Raw genomic sequence first — 16,348 nt, 5'->3', positions numbered from 1 at the left:
TACCCAGCAATCAGCCTGGTTTGTTAAAGTAGCAAGATGGTGCGCAAGCGAAACAAAGGAGTTATGCTCCCGAGATGCACAGTTTGGAAATACCAATACAGAGAATAACAATGTTACCCAACTAATTATTACCAGAGTCTTCCCAACCCAGGGTCTCCAGTACCTGGGTGGGCCCATTTTAGCATTAAGGTGCCCGCTATTTGTGTCTTTTAAACAGTAGCTTTAGCCCGAGATTGTCACTAGATGAGGAGTCAGCAGGTTGGACGGTCCACTGTCCTGCTGACGAGGGGGCGGGTACTGCCTTCAGACGAGAGTGATGGATCCAGTTCTTGTGGCCCTCGATCTTTGCCGCTGTATGGGAGGTCAGCAGGACGGTATAGGGTCCTTTCCACTTTTCCTGGAGAGGCTCGTCTTTCCAGGTACGAACAAGCACGGAGTCACCGGGCTGTAAGGAGTGGACGGGAGAGTCCAGGGGGAGAGGCTGGGAATCCTTGGTATACCTGTGGAGAGACAAGAGAACAGCAGACAGGGAACACATATACTGTGACAAAAAAACATTACACAACTCCCATTCCCCTGACAGAACCGGGGTGCCGTTCATAGGCCATGCCCTTTCAAACATAATTTCAAAGGGACTGCCCTAATCTACCCTTTGGGAGAACGCGGATACGGAGTAGGACGAGGGGCAAAGCATCAGGCCATCGCAGTGAGGCTTCTTGGCACACTTTTGAGAGATGCCGTTTAAGGGTCTGATTGGTACGCTCCACTACACCAGTGGCTTGCGGTCTCCAGGGCGTATGGAGTTTCTAGGGGATCTGTAAGGCATGTGAGATGCTTTGAATGATTTTTGATGTGAAGTGTGTCCCGTTGTCAGATTCCATCCACAGGGGGAGTCCAAAGCGAGGAATGAGCTCCTTAACAAACTTGAGGGCCACTGTCCTGGCAGTGCAGTTACGGCATGGGAAGGCTTCTGGCCATCCGCTGAACCGATCCACTATGACAAGGAGATATTTGAACCCTTGAGTCCGGGCAGCCAGGGGTCGGAGTGCGGAAGTGATAAAGTATTTTCCCATTAGTTGGATAAGTGCTTCCCTGCCAGCATGAGTGGTTTGATGTAGTTTCTGCAGCATTGACCGGATCAGGCCCTTTGGTAGGAGGACCTTCCCTTCTGGGGAATGGAGCCATCCCTCCTTTTCCCGGAGACCGAGTTTGTCAGTTAGCTGTCTCTCCTCCCCAGAGTACTGAGGGGTTGGAAGCTCCCCTACTGATGGGATAAGGGCATGCATATGGGCATTCACAGTCTGAGGGGATGGCAGGGTGGCAGCATGCTTAGCCTCTCTATCTGCCCGGGCGTTACCTCTGGCCACATCTTGATCTTCCCTTTGATGGGCTTTACAGTGTACCACCGCCACTTCCAAGGGAAGTTGTATGGCTTCTAGGAGCTGGAGGATTTGGGGCCCGTACTTGACTGGGGAGCCTTGGGCTGTCAGCATTCCCCTTTGCTTCCATAGGCCAGCATGAGCATGCAGCACACCAAAAGCATACTTTGAATCGGTAAAAATGTTGACCCGCTTTCCTTTTGACAGTTCAAGTGCACGGGTCAGGGCTATTAGTTCGGCAAGCTGGGCAGAGGTCCCAGCAGGCAAACCTTCAGCTTCCACAGTGTCATGGAGGGTCACAACAGCATAACCCGCCCTCCTTTGCCCATCTATTACAGTACTGCTACCATCGGTGTACCACTCATAATCTGCATTTGGGAGGGGTACATCCTTTAAATCCAGACGGCTGGAGTACTGGGCATCTATGATCTCTAAACAGTCATGTTTCTGTTCCTCTGTTTCTGGCAAGAGGATGGCTGGGTTAAGGGCGGGGCAAGGCTGTAAGGTGACTTCAGAGTTCTCTAACAGCTTAGCCTGCTACCGAGCAATCCAAGCCTGGGTGAGCCAAAGCCCTCCCTTTGCATCCAATAAGGCTTGGACCATATGGGGAGTATAGATTTGCATAACCCCTCCCAATGTTAGCTTCTCGGCTTCCTCAAGCACTAGGGCAATAGCTGCGACCGCCCGTAAACATGCCGGCCAACCCTTTGCAACCTGATCCAGTTGCTTAGAAAAATAAGCCACTGGACGTCTCCACGCTCCTAACAGCTGTGTGAGCACTCCTAGGGCCACCCCCTTTCGTTCATGTACATATAACTGAAACGGCTTAGAGAGATCCGGCAGGCCCAGTGCCGGGGCTTCCATCAATTTTCTTTTCAGGATTTTAAATGCCCTGTCAGCCTCTGGGGTCCAAGAGAAGGGGTCATGATCTGCTCCTTTTACACAGTCGTATGGGGTTTAGCCCACAGTCCAAACTCTGAGATCCATATCCTGCAAAAGCCTGCCATACCCGGAAATGCCCTGAGCCGCTTACGATTACTTGGGGTAGGAACTTGACAGATAGCTTCCTTTCTTTCTTTTTTTTTTCTCGCTTGAAAGCTGACGCTCCCCTTGCCTTAGCTGTAACCTGATCCCTCTACCTCAGACAACAGAGTTCTCAGGAGGATATTACAGTTGTCCCAATCCAGCTTGTGACTACTGAGGCACCCCTCAAAGACTGAAATAAACCTGCTTGGTTTCATGGAGAATTCCCCAGCTTGTGTTTTAAAAGCTGCTAAGTCTATTGGATTGAATGGCACATGGGTGTAAACTTGCATAGTGGTAGCCTGACATCCCTCTGCCCCTGGGCAAGCAACAACAGTCTCGGTAAGCAAAGGATAGAGTCCCACCGAGGGGGCAATCTCTATAACCCGAGGCATCCTACCCTTATAAGGTGGGGGTGTGGGGGCCGAAGGGGACACCAGCTCTGCCATTACAGTGGGGGTGGGAGTCTGGGGACTAACATTAGCTACTACCAAACCAGTCAGAGTAAAATTACAGCTCTGCAGAATTACAACTCTGTTCTATCTCTTAAAGCCATAAACGCTTGTGCATACAAATGTTTATTCCATTTACCCATTCACTGACAAAACAAAACTAATTGGAGGATCATGTTGTAATTAATTGACCCTCCTGGTGGCCACCACTCCTGGTCCTCTAGTTGATATTGAGGCCAGTCAACTGTACAGAATCGTTTTAATTGGCTCTTAGTCATCGGATTTGCACCAAATACCTTCCAGTTTGCTAGAATGCACTCTAGGGGCGTACACCATGCCCTAACCCCTGAGCTCTGTCCCTGTCCCATACCTACAGGGTAACTCTGGGCGTCCCCAGGTTCCAACAGAGCAAACAATCGGGATTTCAAAAGGTTCCTACCTTATCCAAGGGACCGGTTCCTCACCATCACCCGCAGCTGCTTCTCCCCTATGTCCAAGGGACTGGTTCCTCACCATCGTCCACAGCTGCTTCTCCACTATATGAGTGCGTTGCACCGTTGTGCCCTCCGGGGTCGATCAAATCGCGTCTCCTCCGAGGCCCCCAATGAACTCACCGGTGCGCGCTGGGCGTCGGTTCTCGCCACAATCCTCGACCTCCAGGAGGGGTCCGGGCAAGGCTAAATAGCAGCCTCGTCGCCCACCCAGGGACGCCAAAAGCTGTTGCCGGCACCCAGTGCCAAGAGGCAAAACAACAGCAGGGGTTGGTTTGCTACCCGGTGTGCTTCACCCAATAATCACAATGGGGTGGAGAAGCAGAAAAGTTTATTTGAAGCTTCAGAAAGGTACAGGGAGAATAGAATCTCAAATCTTGCACACAGAGCAGGAAGTTACACAGGCTTTTATACATCCTTTCTTCAGCATACTTATCCAATAGCAAGCTGCCCTAAGTATCCATATAGCCAGTCAATCCAGTTACCAGCTAGTTCTCTTGTTTTTTGTATCATTTGTTAAACTATACATAAAGCTGCTTTATTCAGCATGTTTCTTCCATGTCTGCCCTGTTTGGCCTTGTTTAGTTTCAGGCAGTCTGACTCTGCAACATATTGTTGCAGATCCTCAGCGTAACTGCTGTGAGTGCCTCCAGGCGGGGGGACCAAGGACACTTGGGCCTAGTACGCAGAGCTGCTGCAAATGCCTCCAGGCAGGGGGGCCAAGGACACTTGGGCCTAGTGCGAGGGGGCTTCATCGATACTCATGGTCTTCCATCCCCTTGAGTTACCTAGTGGCCATGCCCCAGTGTCCCCAACACACCCATGCAGACTTGCTCAATCTGCTATGCATCAAAGTTCGTACCCGCTCTGCTTTGCCTAGGGAGCCTGTCAGAGACATCAGGCCTACAGCACATGCTGGGGGAATGCTGAATTGAGAACCCACACCGGCTGTGTTACCATCTGTTAAAACACTCCGCAACCTAAGTGAGCAAGGCCAGCAAGCCTCTGAGTCGATGTTGCTCCCAACAAACAGCCATTGAATTCCAGTACTACTGGGGATAGAGCGTGTGCCCCAGACACAGTTCATATCACTCACCTGCTTTTTGATCTGCAGGCACTTTATGGCAACTAGGGAGAAGACACAGGCATTTCCCTACAGCTATAGGCATTTGCTCACAAGTACATGCTTATGCTTATGACATGGTTTGTCTAGGCAAATGCCTGCCTCTAAGGGCATGGCTACACTTGCAGATGTAGAGCACTCTGAGTTAAACCAGCCCTCGGACAGTGCAGCAGGGAAAGCACTGCAATGTGTTCACACTGACAGCTGCAAGTGCACTGGCGTGGCCACATTTGCGGCACTTGCAGCGGCATTGGGAGCGGTGCATTATAGGCAGCTATCCCACGGAGCACCTCTTCCCAGTCTGGCGCTGTGGCTTGTGGGAAGGAGGCGGGTGGGTGCAGGGCATTCTGGGTCCTTTCCCAGTGCCCCGTGATGCATCGCTTCGCATCCCAACAATCCCTGTGCTTCCATCCACATTTGGCGCCATCTTTCAACATGTTTTGTACTGCACACTCTGTCTTCCCTTTCGGTCTGTGGGAATGGATCCTGAACTGCTGAGGAATATGCTGATGAGTCTCGCCAGCACATCACGAATTGCAGTCAACTTATTCCTTAAGCTACAAACTGACAGTGAGGAGTCCGACGATGATGTCAACTCACATGACAAGAGATTGCTTGTGGTATTCATAGACATTCTCGCCACCGTGGAACGCCACTTTTGGGCTCAGGAAACAAGCACTGAGTGGTGCAATCACATCATCACACAAATCTGGGATGACGAGCAGTGGCTGCAGAACTTTTGGATGAGAAAAGCCACTTTCATGGGACTGTGTGCTGAGCTCAGCCCCACACTCCAGCGCAAGGACACGAGATTGAGAGCTGCCTTGCTGGTGCAGAAGCAGGTGGCTATTGCAATTTGGAAGCTGGCAACTCCAGACAGCTACCAATCGGTCGCTAACCAGTTTGGAGTGGGAAAGTCGACAGTTGGAGTCGTGTTGATGCAAGTTTGCAGGGCCATTAATCGCATCCTGCTCAGAAGAACCATGACTCTGGGTAACGTGGGTGACATTGTGGCTGGCTTTGCACAAATGGGTTTCCCTAACTGTGGAGGGGCGATAGATGGGACGCATATTCCAATTCTGGCACCAGCCCACCTAGCCTCTGAATACATAAATCGGAAAGGGTGTTTCTCTATGGTTCTCCAGGCGCTTATGGATCACCGTGGGCATTTCACTGACATTAAAGCAGGCTCATCCGGAAAGGTGCATGATGCATGCATCTTTTGGAACACTGGCCTGTTCAGGAAGCTACAAGTCGGGACTTTCTTCCCAGACCAGAAGATCACCGTAGGGAAAGTCGAAATGTCCACTGTGATCCTTGGAGACCCGGCTTACCCTTTAATGCCGTGGCTCATGAAACCCTCCCTACACAGGGAGCCTTGACAGCAGCAAGGAGCAGTTCAACAACAGGCTGAGCAAATGCAGAATGACTGTGGAGGGTGCTTTTGGCCATTTAAAGGACTACTAGCACTGTCTGTATGGCAAGCTGGACCTGGCCCATGACAACATCCCCACGGTTATATCCGCATGCTGTACCCTCCATAACATTTGTGAAGGGAAGGGTGAATGATTCACTCAGGCATGGACCTCAGAGGTTTGACACCTGGAAGTTGAATTTGAACAGCCAGGGAGCAGGGCTATTAGAGGGTCCCACTGCGGGGCTGCAAGGATTAGGGATGCTTTGAGGGAGCAATGTGATGCTGAAAGCCACCAGTAACGTTTGGTGCCCTGCACGGGACTGAAGTGTAATGGTTCCAATGTTAGTAGGAATATGTGTTTGCTACATATGATGCACGCCTGTTGCTTTCCTGGGCTACGGTCTCTTTTACTTAATGCAATAATAAAGAATGTTTTCAAAGCCAAAAAACTCATTTATTGAAAAGAAACAACTGCTTGGGAAACAAAGGACATGCCACATCTGTGCTGTGTGGGACGAGGGAAGGGGGTGGGGTGGGGAACAGGACAATCAGAGATTTGCGTATGTCCTGTTATCATACTCAGCCTTCCTGTCTGGAGTGCCATGCAATGAGTGCTGCCCTTCAGGCTGGCTAAAATGCATGGTGATGGGGGTTGAGTGCAGTGGGTAAGGGTTGTAGGTCGCAGGGCTGAGTGGTGAAGCTACAGGTGTTGGAGGCTGCTGGCAGCACTAAGAACCCGGATGTGGGGGAAAGTGAGTTGGTGGTGACAGGACACAAGGAAAAGAGTTCTGGGACAAGGGCTGCAGGGGGTGTGCAGGGGCAGATGTGCTCTGCCTGCATTGCTACAAGCGCCTGTATCAAGTCTGCTTGGCGCTCCATGATGCTTAGCAGCCACTCCGTGCTTTGGTGCCGGTGATCCGCATTCTGCTGGCGGGCCCTTCTTTCACTCTCCTGCCACTCCTGCACTTTTTGATATTCATTAAGCAACTGCTGCCTTACTTCATGCAGCTTGTCCTCTTTGCAGAGGCTTCCTGATTCTTTGGAGTCTTTTGGCCAATGATAACAAGGACAGCTGAGATCTCAAGGTTGCATCTGTAAAGCCAAAATGCAACACTTAACAGAGGTAGCATTGTTCACACCAGACATAGCAATGATTCAGTTGTACTTAAAGACAAGTAGAGTGTACACAATATCAGAAACTGCCCGTCCCAAAGCGAGCACATATAACCCACAGGAGCCCCAAAATGGTGAATAAGCACAAGGGCAAGGGGGACTGATTGTTTCATGGCCATACTGACCTCTGGGGTTCTATGCCTTGGGGAGAGCCAACAGCTGCAGGGGGCCCCTATACTGAACACTGTCCCCACATTTTCCACAGTATGAGTTCATCCTGGAAGATCTCTCGCTGCTGAGGATGACTTGGGAAGCAAGGGCGGGTCTTCTACTACAATGCAGTTTCTACCCTGGCCCATATGCAGCTTACCTGTGTGCAGCAATGGTCCCCCTTCCCGTCACGGCACAGTGGCGCGGACATGTTAGCCTGACTGGGACAAAGAGCACAGTAGCTCTGCCAAGGAACATGCATATGTAAGCGTATTGCCCAGCTTCTGCATGAGACCTTTGAAGAGATCACAGAGGCTGATTACCACGATGTGAGAGAGCACATAGACCCCCTATTCCACATCTAGGCATGCATGTAGCCATAACCCTCTTTGCCCCCAAAGCCCGCACCAAACAACTTCCTTCCCAAAATAAAAGCCACTTACTGGGCACCTCCTCTGCTGTTTGTTCTTCCCCAAGCACCATCCGCTATGATTGGCTACCTTCCTCCTGGCTTGAAAACAGCTCCAGGCTGCATGCATCTAGGGATGCTGGAGTGTGCCTCTCCTCCTCAGCACCCTCGCTCCCACTTTCCTCCTCCTCCTCCTCCCTTGTTGAACTGGGCTCTGAAGTGTCCATGGTGGTCCTCGGAGTGGAGGTGGGGTCGCCCCCAAGTATTGCATCCAGCTCTTTGTAAAAACAGCAGGTCACAAGAGCAGCACCAGAGCAGCTGTTTACCTCGTGGGCTTTGTGGTAGGCATTCTGCAGCTCCTTCATTTTAACCCTGCACTGCAGTGCATCCCAGTCATGGCCCCTTTCCATCATGTTCCATCATTTTGCACAGCTACAGACTAGGGACCGAATGGCTAGGCAGCAGTTCTGCAGAAAAGGACCTAGGGGTGACAGTGGACGAGAAGCTGGATATGAGTCAGCAGTGTGCCCTTGTTGCCAAGAAGGCCAATGGCATTTTGGGATGTATAAGTAGGGGCATAGCGAGCAGATCGAGGGACGTGATCGTCCCCCTCTATTCGACATTGGTGAGGCCTCATCTGGAGTACTGTGTCCAGTTTTGGGCCCCACACTACAAGAAGGACCCTTGGGTGGGGTACCTTCAGTCCTGCTGGGGCAGGGTCTTCCTTACTTCGGTTCTCTAGTCTTTCAAATCTCACAATACACCTCCAAGCTCCAGTCCTCTCTCCTTCCTCCTCCTCCCTGACTGACTGAAGCAGGGGGTTTTATTAGGTTCCTGGCAGGACCTTAATTGACTGCAGGTGCTCCAATTAACCTGTAGTAACCCTCCCTAGTCTACAGGGAACCATGCCTTAATTAGCCTAGGACTTATATATTTCCTCTCTACCACTCTCCCACTGCTCCGTGGCCCTCCTGTATCACAATATCCACAACACTACCTCAGTGTCCACCTTCAAATCCTCCACTGCCATGAGGCCCACAAAATATGTGACAGTGGTTAGTGTGCAAAGTACTGCTTATCACGCTGACCAGTATTGTCTCATTGTCTACTTGTACTCACTCCCGAGTCTGTCAATATCCATCCATTGTCTCTTGTCTTATACTTAGATTGTAAGACCCTTAGGGCAGGGACTGTCCTTTTGTTAGGTGCTTGTACAGCACCAACCACAATGGAGCCTTGATCTATGACTAGGGCTCTGAAGCACTAAAATAACACAAATAATAAATGAGAAAAATAGAATATGTACATGCCAAGTAGCAGAACACACCGAAGCACAAATGAAAAGCCAGAGGCACACAACATTTACCTGTGAGTACCATAGCTAAACCAGCAATGGAAAAATTCATGGAAATTAAGTCAGCCAAGGACAGAAACATGGAAAGCAAGAAACAATGCCAGTAATGTGGCAGCCAGCATAGGTATAGCAAATAAACAACATTCGGGCAGATATGCAGAAACTGCAGTGAACCTAACCATTATGCTGAAATGTGCAGAGAAAGCAGGAAATTACAGAAAAGGATTCCTCAAGTAGGTTCATTGATGTTAAGGCCAGAAGGGACCATTGTAATCATTAAGTCTTGTGACAGATTTCATAGAATCATAGAATATCAGGGTTGGAAGGGACCTCAGGAGGTCATCTAGTCCAACCCCCTGCTCAAAGCAGGACCAATCCCCAATTAAATCATCCCAGCCAGGGCTCTGTCAAGCCTGACCTTAAAAACTTCTAAGGAAGGAGATTCTACCACCTCCCTAGGTAACGCATTCCAGTGTTTCATCACCCTCCTAGTGAAAAAGTTTTTCCTAATATCCAACCTAAACCTCCCCCACTGCAACTTGAGACCATTACTCCTTGTCCTATCCTCTTCTACCACTGAGAACAGTCTAGAACCATCCTCTCTGGAACCACCTCTCAGGTAGTTGAAAGCAGCTATCAAATCCCCCCTCATTCTTCTCTTCTGCAGACTAAACAATCCCAGTTCCCTCAGCCTCTCCTCAGAAGTCATGTGTTCCAGACCCCTAATCATTTTTGTTGCCCTTCGCTGGACTCTCTCCAATTTATCCACATCCTTCTTGTAGTGTGGGGCCCAAAACTGGACACAGTACTCCAGATGAGGCCTCACCAATGTCGAATAGAGGGGGACGATCACGTCCCTCGATCTGCTCGCTATGCCCCTACTTATACATCCCAAAATGCCATTGGCCTTCTTGGCAACAAGGGCACACTGCTGACTCATATCCAGCTTCTCGTCCACTGTCACCCCTAGGTCCTTTTCCGCAGAACTGCTGCCTAGCCATTCGGTCCCTAGTCTGTAGCTGTGCATTGGGTTCTTCCATCCTAAGTGCGGGACCCTGCACTTATCCTTATTGAAGCTCATCAGATTTCTTTTGGCCCAATCCTCCAATTTGTCTAGGTCCCTCTGTATCCTATCCCTGCCCTCCAGCGTATCTACCACTCCTCTCAATTTAGTATCATCCGCAAATTTGCTGAGAGTGCAATCCACACCATCCTCCAGATCATTTATGAAGATATTGAACAAAACCGGCCCCAGGACCGACCCCTGGGGCACTCCACTTGACACCGGCTGCCAACTAGACATGGAGCCATTGATCACTACCCATTGAGCCCGACAATCTAGCCAACTTTCTATCCACCTTATAGTGCATTCATCCAGCCCATACTTCTTTAACTTGCTGACAAGAATACTGTGGGAGACCGTGTCAAAAGCTTTGCTAAAGTCAAGAAACAATACATCCACTGCTTTCCCTTCATCCACAGAACCAGTAATCTCATCATAGAAGGTGATTAGATTAGTCAGGCATGACCTTCCTTTGGTGAATCCATGCTGACTGTTCCTGATCACTTCCCTCTCATGTAAGTGCTTCAGGATTGATTCTTTGAGGACCTGCTCCATGGTTTTTCCAGGGACTGAGGTGAGGCTGACTGGCCTGTAGTTCCCAGGATCCTCCTTCTTCCCTGTTTTAAAGATTGGTACTACATTAGCCTTTTTCCAGTCATCCGGGACTTCCCCCGTTCGCCACGAGTTTTCAAAGATAATGGCCAATGGCTCTGCAATCACAGCCGCCAATTCCTTTAGCACTCTCGGATGCAACTCGTCCGGCCCCATGGACTTGCCCCATGGATTTCTGTTACCAATCTGCCTGAGGTGTCACGTGATCAGGCTGAGGCTGCAAGATCATTTGGGGAGGAGATGACAGAACACACCAAGTGTCTAAGTTATAAAGCTTTACTTAATAAAATAATAAAACAGCAGAGAGTGATGGGTGCTCCCCACATCACTCAGAGGAAGGAAGAAAGCGTTAGTGCCCCTAGCCCTAACCCACTTTCATACTCACACACGCCCTACCCGAGGCTGGCCAGGCCTGGGTGTAATGTCAGAAGAAGAGGGAGAAGGGTGGATGGGAGTTCTGTCCTGTGCACACAGGTCTTCCAGGGTCCACTGTTGATCTCTGATTGGCCTCAGCTCCTGGGAGGGTTTTTAAGTCCCTGGGGTCTTTTGGAGGCATCTCCTTTTGGGACCTTTGTTTTTCAAGCTGTATGTACCAGTCCAAACCAGCCTTTCATGGCTTCTTCAGATTTCCCAAAACACTCCGGCTTTAGGGACACTACTTTGGTTGTTTACCCCCCGCGTTGGCCTTCACTGTCTCGCTGGGTTTTAAAGCCCCTGCAGGTTTGTGCAGCTGAATCTCTCTTTCTCACGGGTGGTTGGGGATGAAATCCAGGCCCCCACCTTTCTTGGCGGTGGCCCAGCATCAATCAGCCTTGGGAGCCAGTGTCTTATCTTCAGACCTGTAGCGTCGAGTTAACCCATTCCTTTCTCCCTGCTTCGGCCTGCAACCTGCTAAAGAATCTTTCACTCCACACTCACCCATTTAATCCTTCCCTGAAATGCTTGGTAATGCTTGCAACAGTGTTAGCAACATACAGTGCTGATTAGCGTCTCCCAGGGGACCCCCTGAGGGAGGGGGCCATTGGGGTGTGACAGTCTGACCTCCTTTACAACACAGGCCAGAGAATTTCCCCAACTGCTTAGAACAGATCTTTCAGAGAAACATCCACTCTTGATTTAAAAGTTGTCAGGGATGGAGAATCCACCACAACCAGAGGTGAAAGTAAGCCGGTACGGCATACTGGCAAGAGCCAGTGCACCATACTGGGGCAGCCTGGCTTCCCCAGGGGGCAATTTAAAGGGCCTGGGGCTCCCAGCAGTGGCTGGAGCCCCAGGCCCTTTAAATTGCCTCCAGAGCCCCGCTGCTGGAGCCCTGGGGTAGCGGTGGTGGGGCTCCAGAGGTTATTTAAAGGGCCCGGGGCTTCCCTGCTTCTACCGCCCCGGCCCTTTAAATAGCTGCCGAAACCCCGCCACTGCTACCCCAGGGCACCGGGGGCTATTTAAAGAGCCAGGGCAGTAGAAGCAGGGGAGCCGCAGGCCCTTTAAATAGCCCCCAGAGCCCTGGGGTAGTGGGGGCTCCAGGGGCTATTTAAAGGGTGGGGGCTCCAGCTGCCTCTGCTGCCCCAGTCCTTTAAATAGCTGCTGGAGCTCTGCTGCTTCCCCAGGGCACCAGCAGCTATTTAAAGGACCAGGGCAGTAGAAGCAGGGGAGCCCCGGGCTGCTGCTGCTGCTAACCCGGTGCAGGATAGGGGGCCACTTACCTTACAGGGTGGGCTGGCTCTGACCCTCTCAGCCCTGCCCCTTCCACCGTAGGCCCCACCCCTTCTGGGGGCCAGAGCTGGCCCCAGAGTACCGGAAAGTCACTTGACTTACTTTCACCCCTGACCACAACCCTTGGTATGTTCCAGGGGTTAATTACTCTCACCATTAAAAAATTTTCATCTTATTTCCAGTCTGAATTTGTCTAGCTTCAACTTCCAGTCATTGGATTGTATTATATCTTTCTCTGCTAGATCGAAGAACCCATTAATAAATATTTGTTCTCCATGTAGATATTTATAGACTGTAATCAAGTCACCCCTTAATCTTCTCTTTGATAGACTCAAAAAGCGCAATCGATTTAATTTATCACTGTAAGGCAAGTTTTCTAACCCTTTAATCATTCTCATGGCTCTTAGAATCTTAGAATATTAGGGTTGGAAGAGACCTCAGGAGGTCATCTTGTCCAATCCCCTGCTCAAAGCAGGACCAACACCAACTAAATCATCCCAGCCAGGGCTTTGTCAAGCCGGGCCTTAAAAACCTCCAAGGATGGAGATTCCACCACCTCCCTAGGTAACCCATTCCAGTGCTTCACCACCCTCTTATGAAACAGTGTTTCTTAATATCCAACCTAGACCTCCCCCACTGCAACTTGAGACCATTGCTCCTTGTTCTTCTCTGAACCCTCTCCAATTTATCAACCTCCTTCCTGAATTGTGGGCACCAGAACTACATGTAGGATTCTGGGAAGGGTTCGATCAGTGCCAAATATAAAGATAAAATAACCTTTCTACTCCTACTCAAGATTCCCATTTAAGCATCCCAGAATCTCATTAGCTCTTTTGGCCACAGTGTCGCATGGGAGTTCATGTTCAGCTGTTTAACCACCACAACGCCCAAATCTTTTTCAGAGTCACTGTTTCCCTGGATAGAGTCCCCCACCCTGTAAGTATGGCCTACATTCCTTGTTCCTATATTTATACATTTACATTCAGCTGTATTAAACTCATATTGTTTGCTTGCATCCAATTTACCAAGTGATCCAGATTGCTTTGTATCAGTGACCTGTCCTCTTCATTATTTGCCACTTCCCCAATTTTTGTGTCATCTTCAAACTTTATCAGTGATGATTTTAGGTTTCCTTCCACGTCATTAATAAAAATGTTAAATAGCATAAGGCCAAGAACTGATCTCTGTGGGACCCTACTGGAAACACACCCGTTCAATGACGATTTACCATTTACTGTTACAGTTACTATCAGATAGCCAGTTTTTAATCCCTTTAATGTGTGCCATGTTAATTTTATATCCTATTTTTTTAATCAAAATGCCATCCAGTGCCAAGTCAAACACCTCATAGAAGTCTAAGTATATTATGTCAACCCTATTACCTTTATCAAGCAAACTTGTAATCCCATCAAAATAAGATATCAAGTTAGTTTGACAGGATCTGTTTTCCATACACCCATGTTGATTTGCATTAATTACATTACCCTCCTCCAATTCTTTAATAATGGAGTCCCATGTCAGCCTATAATTATCCAGGTCATCCCGTTTACCCTTTCTAAAAATTGGCATAACATTAGCTTTCTTCCAGTCTTTGGGAACTTGCCCAGTCCTGCAAGACTTATCAACATTACTGGACCAGTGAGCTCCTCAGCTAGCTCTTTTAAAACTCTTAGATGCAAGTTATCTGGACCTGCTGATTTAAAAATGTCTAACTCTCATGGCTTTTGTTTAACATCTTCCATATATACTAGTTGAATGGAAAGAATGTTATAATCACCATATAATGAGACTATATCATCTGAAGAAGAAGAGCTATTCTTAAGTACTGTAATGGAAGAGGCTGAAAACTCAAAAGATTGGCTAATTTAAATGTGCACAAATGGCACTTATATGTAAGACTGAGTTTGTCACTGAGGTCACGGATTCCGTGACTTTCTGGGACCTCCATGACTTCTGCAGTGGCTGGCCCGGGGGCCTCCTGAGCAGCTCGGGCAACCCCTGGGCCGGCCACACTGGCCGCTATTGGGGAAGTTTTGGGCCACCGCACCTCTCTCCCCCAGCAGCAACAGGAGTTTGGGTGTAGGAGGGGGCTCAGGGCTGGGGGTTGGGGCAAGGGCTCTGGACGGCACTTACCTTGGGGCGGGGGGCCTCCCCAGAAGCAGCAACATCCCACTCCCTCAGGTCCTAGGCGGAAGCATGGCCAGGCAGCTCTGCACACTGCCTCCACCTGTAAGCACTGCCGCTGCAGTTCCTATTGGCCATGGTTCCTGACCCCAACCCCGAGCCCCACTGCATGGGAACCCCTACCCTGCTGCATCTGTCGTCTATTTGCATAAATCCAAAGTAAAAAGCAGCTATCCTTCAAGGACTGTATTTAGTGAGTACTTTGCAGGCAAAGTGTACTAATGTAACAAATCAGTGCAAAAACCATAATGGGTTTTGTGTTTATAATGGGTACCAAGCTACCAGTTCTCTAAGTTTGTTAAAAGTCTGCTTTTCTGAAGTCCATTGTTCTTATTCCGCTGCTCTGACTCCTTCCTTTCCTTAGAACCATGAAATATATCACTTCATGATCACTTTCACCCAAATTGCCTTTCACCTTCAGATTCTCAATCAATTCCCCCCTGCTGGTCAGAATCAAGTCTAAAATGGTTGCTCTCCCCCTCCCCCCATTACTTCCTCCACTTTCTGAAACAAAAAGATGTCCCCAACAATGTTCCGTCTAATTTTTTCATCCATGTGTGGAATGAATTTTGTTATGTGCACCAATATCAAGATGATGTGCACCACCAGTAGAAACAAAAAACCTAGATATAATATATATTTTTAAAAAGTTATCACAGGGATTATTACTGCAGCCAGGACAGGTTTGGCATTTTAGAACTCACTACTAAAAGAACTGAATTTAAACATGAGAGAGAAATAAAATTCTGAAATGCACAGACCAGTCAAAAACTAAAATAACAGCACCTTGAAAGAATAAAATTATAGAGAATATATGTGCATTGCAGGAAGTACCCAGAAGTAACAATAACAACACAAGTATGCGTTGGGAGGTGAGTGTGAAAGAGACAGTGTGTGTGTGACAGAGGCTGTGTGTGTGAGAGAGAGAGAGAAACACAGAGACAGTGTGTGTGTATGCGTGAGACACAGTGTGTGTGTGTGTGTCTGTGAGACACAGTGTGTGTGTGTGCTGGCTGCTGGCAAAGTATATGAGTGACCGTTCACTGTCTCTTTAGGGACACAGGCACTCACCAGCAGGCTTGTTCAGACCGCAGCAGCTGCCAGCAGCTCCCTCCCACTCCTGAGCCCTGTCCCCCTCCCCTGCTCTTCAGAGATGGGGTACTTGGGGGGCAGGGGGACACCCTGACATCAGTGCCCCCCCCCAACTCTGCACAGCAAGCAAGAGGGTCCCGGAAGCAGCTGGCCAGGGGCTCCAAGGCAGAGGGCAGGAGCAAGGCAGCTATAGAGCAGCAGTGGGAGGGGCACCTGAACACACATCGCTGGACGTGCGGGTCTCTGCTAATAACGTGCACAGCACTTGATTGACTCTTGGGCAGCCGGATAGCTTAGAGAGAACGTAGGTCCCCAGTACGTTATTGGACACTTTGTGTTTTGCTGTATTACTTTTCCAATAGACATCTGGGAAGTTAAAGTCCCCCATTACTACCAGGTCTTGCGTTTTGGATATTTCTGCTATTTGTTCTAGAAATGCCTCAATCACCTCCCGTTCCTAATTTGGTGGTCTAGAGTAGACCCCTACCATGATGTCACCCCTATTTTCCCCCCTTTTATCTTTGCCCAGCGTGTTTCAAATGATCTGCTTCCCACCTCCTTCTGGATCTCAAACAAACTTCCTCCATTTTTCCCCCTACCTATCCTTCCTGAACAACTATCCCCCTCTATACCAACATTCCAGTCATGAGATTTATCCCACCAAGTCTCTGTGAATCTAAATGTCATAACTTAGCTTATGTGCTAATACTTCCAGT

At 49.2% G+C, this 16,348-nt stretch overlaps 1 protein-coding gene and 1 long non-coding RNA gene across 3 annotated transcripts in view; one reads left to right on the top strand and one right to left on the bottom strand.

Annotated features, from left to right (window-relative positions):
- The window catches only part of LOC311525057 (flavin-containing monooxygenase 5-like), a 29,911-nt gene that overhangs the window by 6,341 nt on the left and 7,222 nt on the right, over positions 1 to 16,348 (top strand). The window lies entirely within an intron of this gene.
- Positions 6,387 to 15,724, bottom strand: LOC311525058. Of its 2 annotated transcripts, none has more exons than XR_014712668.1 (3): positions 15,612 to 15,724; positions 7,369 to 7,503; positions 6,387 to 6,977 (listed from the first exon to the last, which is right to left on the bottom strand). It is a non-coding gene; the product is annotated as an uncharacterized lncRNA (long non-coding RNA). The 2 variants fall into 2 exon arrangements; XR_014712669.1 differs by lacking the exon at positions 15,612 to 15,724 and adding an exon at positions 7,652 to 8,110.

This window comes from Lepidochelys olivacea, assembly GCF_965140295.1.
Source record: "Lepidochelys olivacea isolate rLepOli2 genome assembly, chromosome: 8".
NCBI classification, from domain to species: Eukaryota; Metazoa; Chordata; order Testudines; family Cheloniidae; genus Lepidochelys; species Lepidochelys olivacea.
Note: the sequence above shows the minus strand (reverse complement) of the source record. Positions and strands in the feature narration are given on the sequence as shown.